Genomic DNA, 7,106 nt, shown 5'->3' on the forward strand with positions numbered 1-7,106 from the left:
GTTGCATTGCCATAATTTTTAATACCTAATTTTAACAAGAAAAGGATATCTTTGAAGTAACCACATTTCTAATAGAGGTGGCCACCAGACTCCATTATCCCTACAGAATGTTATCACAAAAACACTTTGAAATCCTTGTTTATAAACCCATTCAGGCTTCTACTCAAGTACTTGTGGTACCAAACATAATTGCTTCCAGATAGAAGGATACAGCATGTTGCATTTCTTTCTCATCAGACTCCCTGCCTGATTCTCAGTTACTTCTGTACTAATCCTCAACAGGTTCATTTCCCTTCCCAGCCTGGCCTACGGGCCGGGCCGGCTCTTATTTTCATGGCTGGTTTAGGCCCAAACAATTCAAAATCCATTTCATACACTCCGGCCACTTTTGCCCTGCTACAGAAAGTCTGAGAAGAAAACGCCCTTGATCAGAGTAAGCAGGGAGAGAATGAATTACCAGCACTTCATGTGTCTTTTCTAGGCCTCCGGATTTCCCAGAGGTTGTTTTAAAAAATCTATTTTCTGCCCCTCTTGAAACGCTCTATTCAAGCACTCAGTCCTCTGACCGCCACCACGCCATCTCTCCATTCTGCTCCTGGCCCCTCGGCCTCCTCCCTTCTCACACAAAAGTTAGACAAAAAGGCAACTGTTTGAAAAAGGCAAGATGAGGAAACAGAAATTCATGGCAGCAGCTGCTGAGCTAAGCAGCTGATAAGGGGGAACAAATTTGTGCCCTGGGTGTTGTTTGGAGGTCAGGGCAGCGGCCCAGCAGGGTAAGGGGAGGGCCCTTTGTCCACAGTGTGATTCACCCATCTGGCCCATTCAGCATCCCCTGCACCGCTGACCCCTGTTTCTCTGGCTCCTTCGCCTCTGCAGCTCCCAGCTTGTTAAACTGTAATGAGCATATCCTGCCGCTTCCTCCTTGACTTTGCCACAGTTTCGACCCACTTCCATAATGGGGGAAAAATGTTTTCCTCTGTTGACAGTTTTATTTCTCAGTGGGACCAGAAATCATTAGCTTTCTGGAGGAATCTTGAGGATCGCACTAGTTTGGGTCATTTTTTGTCTTCTGCTTAAAGCACGTTTTCTATAATTGGTGAGCTTGACAGGCAATTCCTAGTGAACTTGGGTTCTCTTCGGCTCCTTATCACTTCAAGTGGTTTTTGTTTCCCCTTCTCACAAGATTTAAGCACTCAACCCCTCCGCTCAGCTCACATTCAGCCTCAACCCCACCCCCCTGCCTGATTCACTGGGCCTTGCCTCAAAGAGATTGTAATTTGTTTCCTTTGTGGATTCACCAGCTAGAGCTTTGGCTTGCATAGTTTATTACTGCGCTGGATTTATCTGTGTCACCGGGCAGCCCCCAGAGCTGCATTCACCGGGCTGTGAAACAAATGTGGATTCTGACCAAAAGGCCTGGGTTTCTCCCTCCAGGTCCCACCAATTGTTCCATGCAGGCCGGTGGTTTTCAAGAATACGAGCTTCTCAGAGCAGGTGGATTTAATTCTTCACATGCACTTGGGGCTTGGATTCAAATCTGAAAGACTGGCTTACAAAGGGTAAAAGTGGAGACCAATCAAGCAGCATCCAGGTGATATGGACTGGAGAGATGCCCTTTTGCTCTTTAGGCTTCAGAATTAGCTACACGCCTTTTTAATTTTTTACACACTGGACCCTGATGATAAAAGTGGGTTTTCAGATTGAGCTCCACTAACATGTTATTCAACACTGCTCAATAAAATAAGGGATATAAACCAAGGTCACCATTTGGGGTTTTCATCTCAGAGTTTTGCCAATATTAAATTTCAAGTTCTTTGCGTGGTAGCTGAGAACTTTCTTTTTGCACTCAGATACATCTGGGTTTGGATCCCTGCTCTGCCATTTATTAGCTGTGTGATCCTGGGGGATTTACTTGTTCCTTCTGAACCTCAGTTTTCTTATCTATTAATTAGGATGATAATAAATTAGGATGATAATAGTACTTAATTCATAAGGTGTTCATGAGAATGAAATATCTGGTACATAGTAAATCTTCAACAAATATTAACTATGATTATTTCAATACTTCCTCTGTATTCCCACAGAGCAATTCTGGGCATGTAATAATTGCCAAATAAACATTGTTTGAATTGCATTTAACTGAATTTTCAAGAGTTCAGGTTTCAAAGGCTCAGTGTAAAATATTGGTATAGCTCTAAGGCAGGTAACCGTAGAAGTTGAATGTTCAGTAAGATTTAGCTATATTTTAATTGTCATAGAACACACACACACACACGCACACATGCATACACACAAGCATAAACCTTTCAGATACTTTATCAGGTTCTGTTAAAATGGGAGTCATGTGAATGTCCCCCAGGCCCCTCCTATTTCGTGTTGCTGCTAAGTTCACTTGCACCACTGGCCTTTAGTTTGCAAACTCTATCTCCCTCCACCTATCAAATGCCAGGATCTAAGCTCACTCAGACTTTGTGATATCTAGGAGTCGGCCCAGAAGACAGGCAGGTTTTATAATCTGAGCTACACCCATGGCTCCTCTGTTACCCTCTGCTGCCTGGGGCTGGGGCCACCTGTTCCAGTCCCCAGCACTGTTGACACTCTACTCAGATTCCCACTTAGTGAAATTGACCACTACAACTTCTGAAGTTCTTAGGGTGACTGCTTTCTCAGCCAGGGAAGCCTGCAAATCTTTGCTATTTCTTCCCGTCTCTGAATTTCTGTGGTTTCCTGCTTTTTTTCTCTTGTGGGACTCTTGATGATTATTTTAAATGTTTTATTTATTTTTGAGAGAGAGAGAGAGAGAAAATGAGTGGTGGAGGGGTAGAGAGGGAGGAAGATAGAAGATCCAAAGCAGGTTCCTCCCTGAGCAGAGAGCCTATTCGATTCAGGGCTTGAATTCACAAATGTGAGGACATGACCTGAGCCGAAGTCGGATACTCAACCGACTGACTCACCCAGGTGCCCCTCGTGCTGGACTCATAAAAGAGTTTAGCTCTTGGGGCGCCTGGGTGGCTCAGTCAGTTAAGCATCTGACTTCGGCTCAGGTCATGACCTCACAGTTCCTCGGGCTCTCTGCTGTCAGAGCAGACCCGCTTTGTATCTTCTGTCTCCTTCTCTCTCTGCCCTTCCCCCACCTCATGCTCTCTCTTTTTTTCTCTCTCTCTCTTTCTTGAGAATAAATAAACATTAAAAAAAAAAGAGTTTAGCTCTCTTGGTGGTGACAGGGGAAGGTAGAGATGAAGGTCTAGGACTCCTCTCGTTCTTTCAGATTTACCTGGCAAAATAGCATGGGCCTCTGTGGACTCATGTGTTACAGCTCTGCCCTTCTCAGAGCACACAAATGTTCCTGGGGAAAGATGGGGCAGAAGTGGATTCCAGGACAACCTCCTGCCACACTCTGAACCTCTGCTTCCTCCTGTCCTGGCTTCTAATTCTAGCCTACCCTGCAAACATTCTTTGTCCAATATGGCTTTTCTGGAGCAGAGGCACTTTCCCTGGCTAAAGTCAAGCTTCAGTTGGCCTACCAGGTTCAATAGACTTATATTTCGGTCAATTGCAGTGAAGCCCAAGTTTCTCCTCATGAGTCTCCAATGCCTCATACAAATCTGAGATGTGCCCAGACAGTTATTTAAATGTCTGAGCACCCTGTCACATTAAAGACATCTGTCTGCCTGGAGCACCGCAGGGACCACCAATAGAAACCGTGCGATTCAACAAAACTGCATTCAAACCCCAGCTCTTAACTCAGTTGAGATGCCCTGACACCTATCTTTAAAAACCTTTGCTTTAACAAGATAAATGTGACAGAAATGAAGGGAGCATTGGAGTTTCTTTATAAACCAAGAGAAGTATTGAAGTGGAGTTGAGGACTTTCTAAAACTTCTGCTGATTACAGAGTGTATGAAATTACATAATTCTAATGTTGGAAAGGACCTCAGAGATCATCCAGGTTTTATAACAAATCAGTGATGGTGCCAAGAACAGAAACTTTGCTCCCTGGGAAGAACTTTCTAGAAGCAGGAAGATACTCAGCATCCATGCAACAGTGGAGTTTCTAATGAAATGAAGGAAATTCTTTCCTTTGAGGCAGAAAGCCATTCCTTATGATTAAAAAAGAATGATCACATTCAGCTGCCTTATTTTTTTTCTCTCCTTTTTTTAACTTTCATCAAGCCTTGTGTTGCAGAAAGGTATTTTCTCCTTTATAAAAAGAAAGTGAGAGACTAGATTGATAAATAATCTATATGCTGAGCATTAGAGCTAGCATAGGGAGAAAGTTCACAGCAATTAATGAACTCTGAGTTGAGATTTTTGATCTAATCACAAATCCCAGTTAGCTCTCACCAAGCCAAGATGAAAATCTTGAACAGAATAATAAGTGATTGATGTAATAGCCAAACTATGGAGAGAGCCCAAATGTCCATCGACCGATGAACGGATAAAGAAGATGTGGTGTATATATACAATGGAATATTACTCAGCCATCAAAAAATGAAATCTTGCCATTTGCAATGATGTGGCTAGAGCTAGAATGTATTATACTAAGTGAAATAAGTCAATCAGAGAAAGACAAATACCATATGATTTCACTTATATGTGGAAGTTAAAAAACAAAACAGATGAACATATGGGAAGAGGGGGTGAGATAAGAAAGGGAAACAAACCACAAGAGACACTTAATAATAGAGAACGAACTGAAGGTTGATGGGTAGAGAATGGGCTAGATGGGTGATGGGTATTAAGAAGTACACTTGTGATGAACACTGGGTGTTGTATGTAAGTGATGAATCACTGAATTCTACTTCTGAAACCAATATTGCACTGTATATTAACTAACTAAAATATAAAAAAATAAAAAATAAAATAAAGTGATTGATAATAGATTAGAATTTGTAGAGAGATTAGAATTTGTAGAGAATGTTTGCATTTTTTAAGTCTTACTTACTGATCTGTACACTGTATGATGGGATATTGAATGTGATTTTTCTTGTTACCTCAGGATTTCAGCTACATCCCCAAACTAAGGACAATAAATGACACCCCACATTCTATAAAGGAAGGAAAGAGCCGTCAGGCATGGCATCCAGGGTCTCTAGGGAGTGGCCATATGATCTTCTAACTCTCACCCCCAAGGGCAGAAGACTAGAGCCCTGATTTCTTTTGTTGGTGGTGGACAAAGAAAGAAGCCTCCAAGGGGACCACATAGGGTGAGGGAGAAGAGGAGGGAAGAAACAGACTATGTATATATATATATATATATATATATATATATATACACACACACACCCTTTTCTCCCCCAGAGATTTCCCACTGCATGTGAAACAGGCCTTTGGAGAAGGATCTTTGAAACAAATGTGAGATTGAAATTTTAAATTGTACCTCACTAAACTTATATCACCTCAAACTAACTCTGAAGTTTTGGGATCTGCCTGATATTTTCTTGAGTGATGAAGGGGAGACCTGACCAAGCATAATCAAAGGCCATGATGGAAAGGGATAAAATAGGCATTTCCTGTAGTAGTGGACTGGGTTCAGCATATTCAGTAAACTAATTATAGTAATTATATTCAGTAAACTAATTATATTAACTAATATTAGTTAATAGTTTATGCTTTTCTAATGAAAGAGTTTGGGTATTTTTTTTCTTGAACAAGAAAAGCACAATTTTGAGGTGAAGCATGATATTACATTTTCTCAGGGACCATCATATTAGGAAGGGACTAGCTGTTTGGGACAAATATTCATTGGAAATCCAAACTACAAAATTGTATTAAATGTCAATCACTGAAACAGGAAGAGTGAAAACAAGTAGTTCCCTTTTTCTTTTCTTTTTCTTCTTCTTCTTCTTTTTTTTTTTTTTTTTTTTTTGAGAGAGAGAGAGAGAGAGAGAGAGTGCTCTAGAGCTAGGGATAGGCAGAGGAAGAAGGAGAGAGAATCTTAAACAGGATCTGTGCCCAGCTTGGAGCCCAATGTGGGGCTTGATCTCACAACCATGAGATCATGACCTGAGCTGAAATCAAGAGTCAGGGGCTTGACTGACTGAGCCGCCCAGGCACTCACAAGCAGTTTTCTTAATAGCAGATTTCTCTCGTACCTCCCTCACCCCCAACTCTAGTTATGAACTGATGACAAAAGCACAGTGTGACTATTACCTACCCCAATCCATTAAAATTTCAATAATGCAGCCTCAGATTACTTGAAATGTGTAAGAGCTTTGCCATACTGCTGGCTAGATTAATTGTTAATAATAGAAGTCCCAAGGTCAAATGAACTTGCTGAAGAGGCGATTAGCTACTTGAACAATTGATTTTTTTAAGATTGCAGAGAATTTTAAACCTAAAGACTTCTCTGTTCGTTCGTGTCTTTTAATTGTAATTTTGTTCATGTTCATTCATGTTCAGATCATGTTTCTACTTGTTGCCATCTTTATAGTGTTGACTTTTCTTTCCCAGGTGTTAGCTCTTGAGTTTGCCATCATCCACACGTTTGGTAAATTGGCATTCTGGGACTTCATTAACAGGAACTTTGGGGTGGAACAGAGTCTGTGTTTAAAAAAATCAACACTCTGAAACTCTTATTTAGTTATTTTTGCAGCATTGGCGTTTTTAGAGAAACACTAGCAAAATGAAGTAATATCAAACTCAGTAAAAAAAAATTACACCCTAAGGCTAGATTCAATCTCATTTGGCCCAATAGCCTTTCCGTTCTACCCCTATAGATACAGGTCTGCAAACTGAGAATTCATGTTCCGTTTAGTAACTTTCAATAATTTCAAGGCAAAAACAATCAAAAGAATGGATTAATTCATTTTCAATAAGATGTGAAAACAAAAAAGATCCATTTAATTCTGAGTTAACTGAAAAAAATCAGTTGTCCAGTCACCACCATTCTCCGACTTTTGGTAAAGTAACCTATTCTCCTTTTCTTCACCTTTAATGGTGGCTCAGGGATATGATGATAAAGGGGTTAGAGGGGGAATTTAGTAAGAGGGAGAACTGACAAGAGAAGTAAGTAACACATGAAGTTCAGAGATGAAGTGACTCTGGGGCACAGGCATCTAGCTTGTAGCTCATGGACAAAATACCATCCCTCTGATTGAGAATTT

This window comes from Acinonyx jubatus, chromosome D1 (assembly GCF_027475565.1).
Source record: "Acinonyx jubatus isolate Ajub_Pintada_27869175 chromosome D1, VMU_Ajub_asm_v1.0, whole genome shotgun sequence".
In the NCBI taxonomy this organism is placed as follows: Eukaryota; Metazoa; Chordata; class Mammalia; order Carnivora; family Felidae; genus Acinonyx; species Acinonyx jubatus.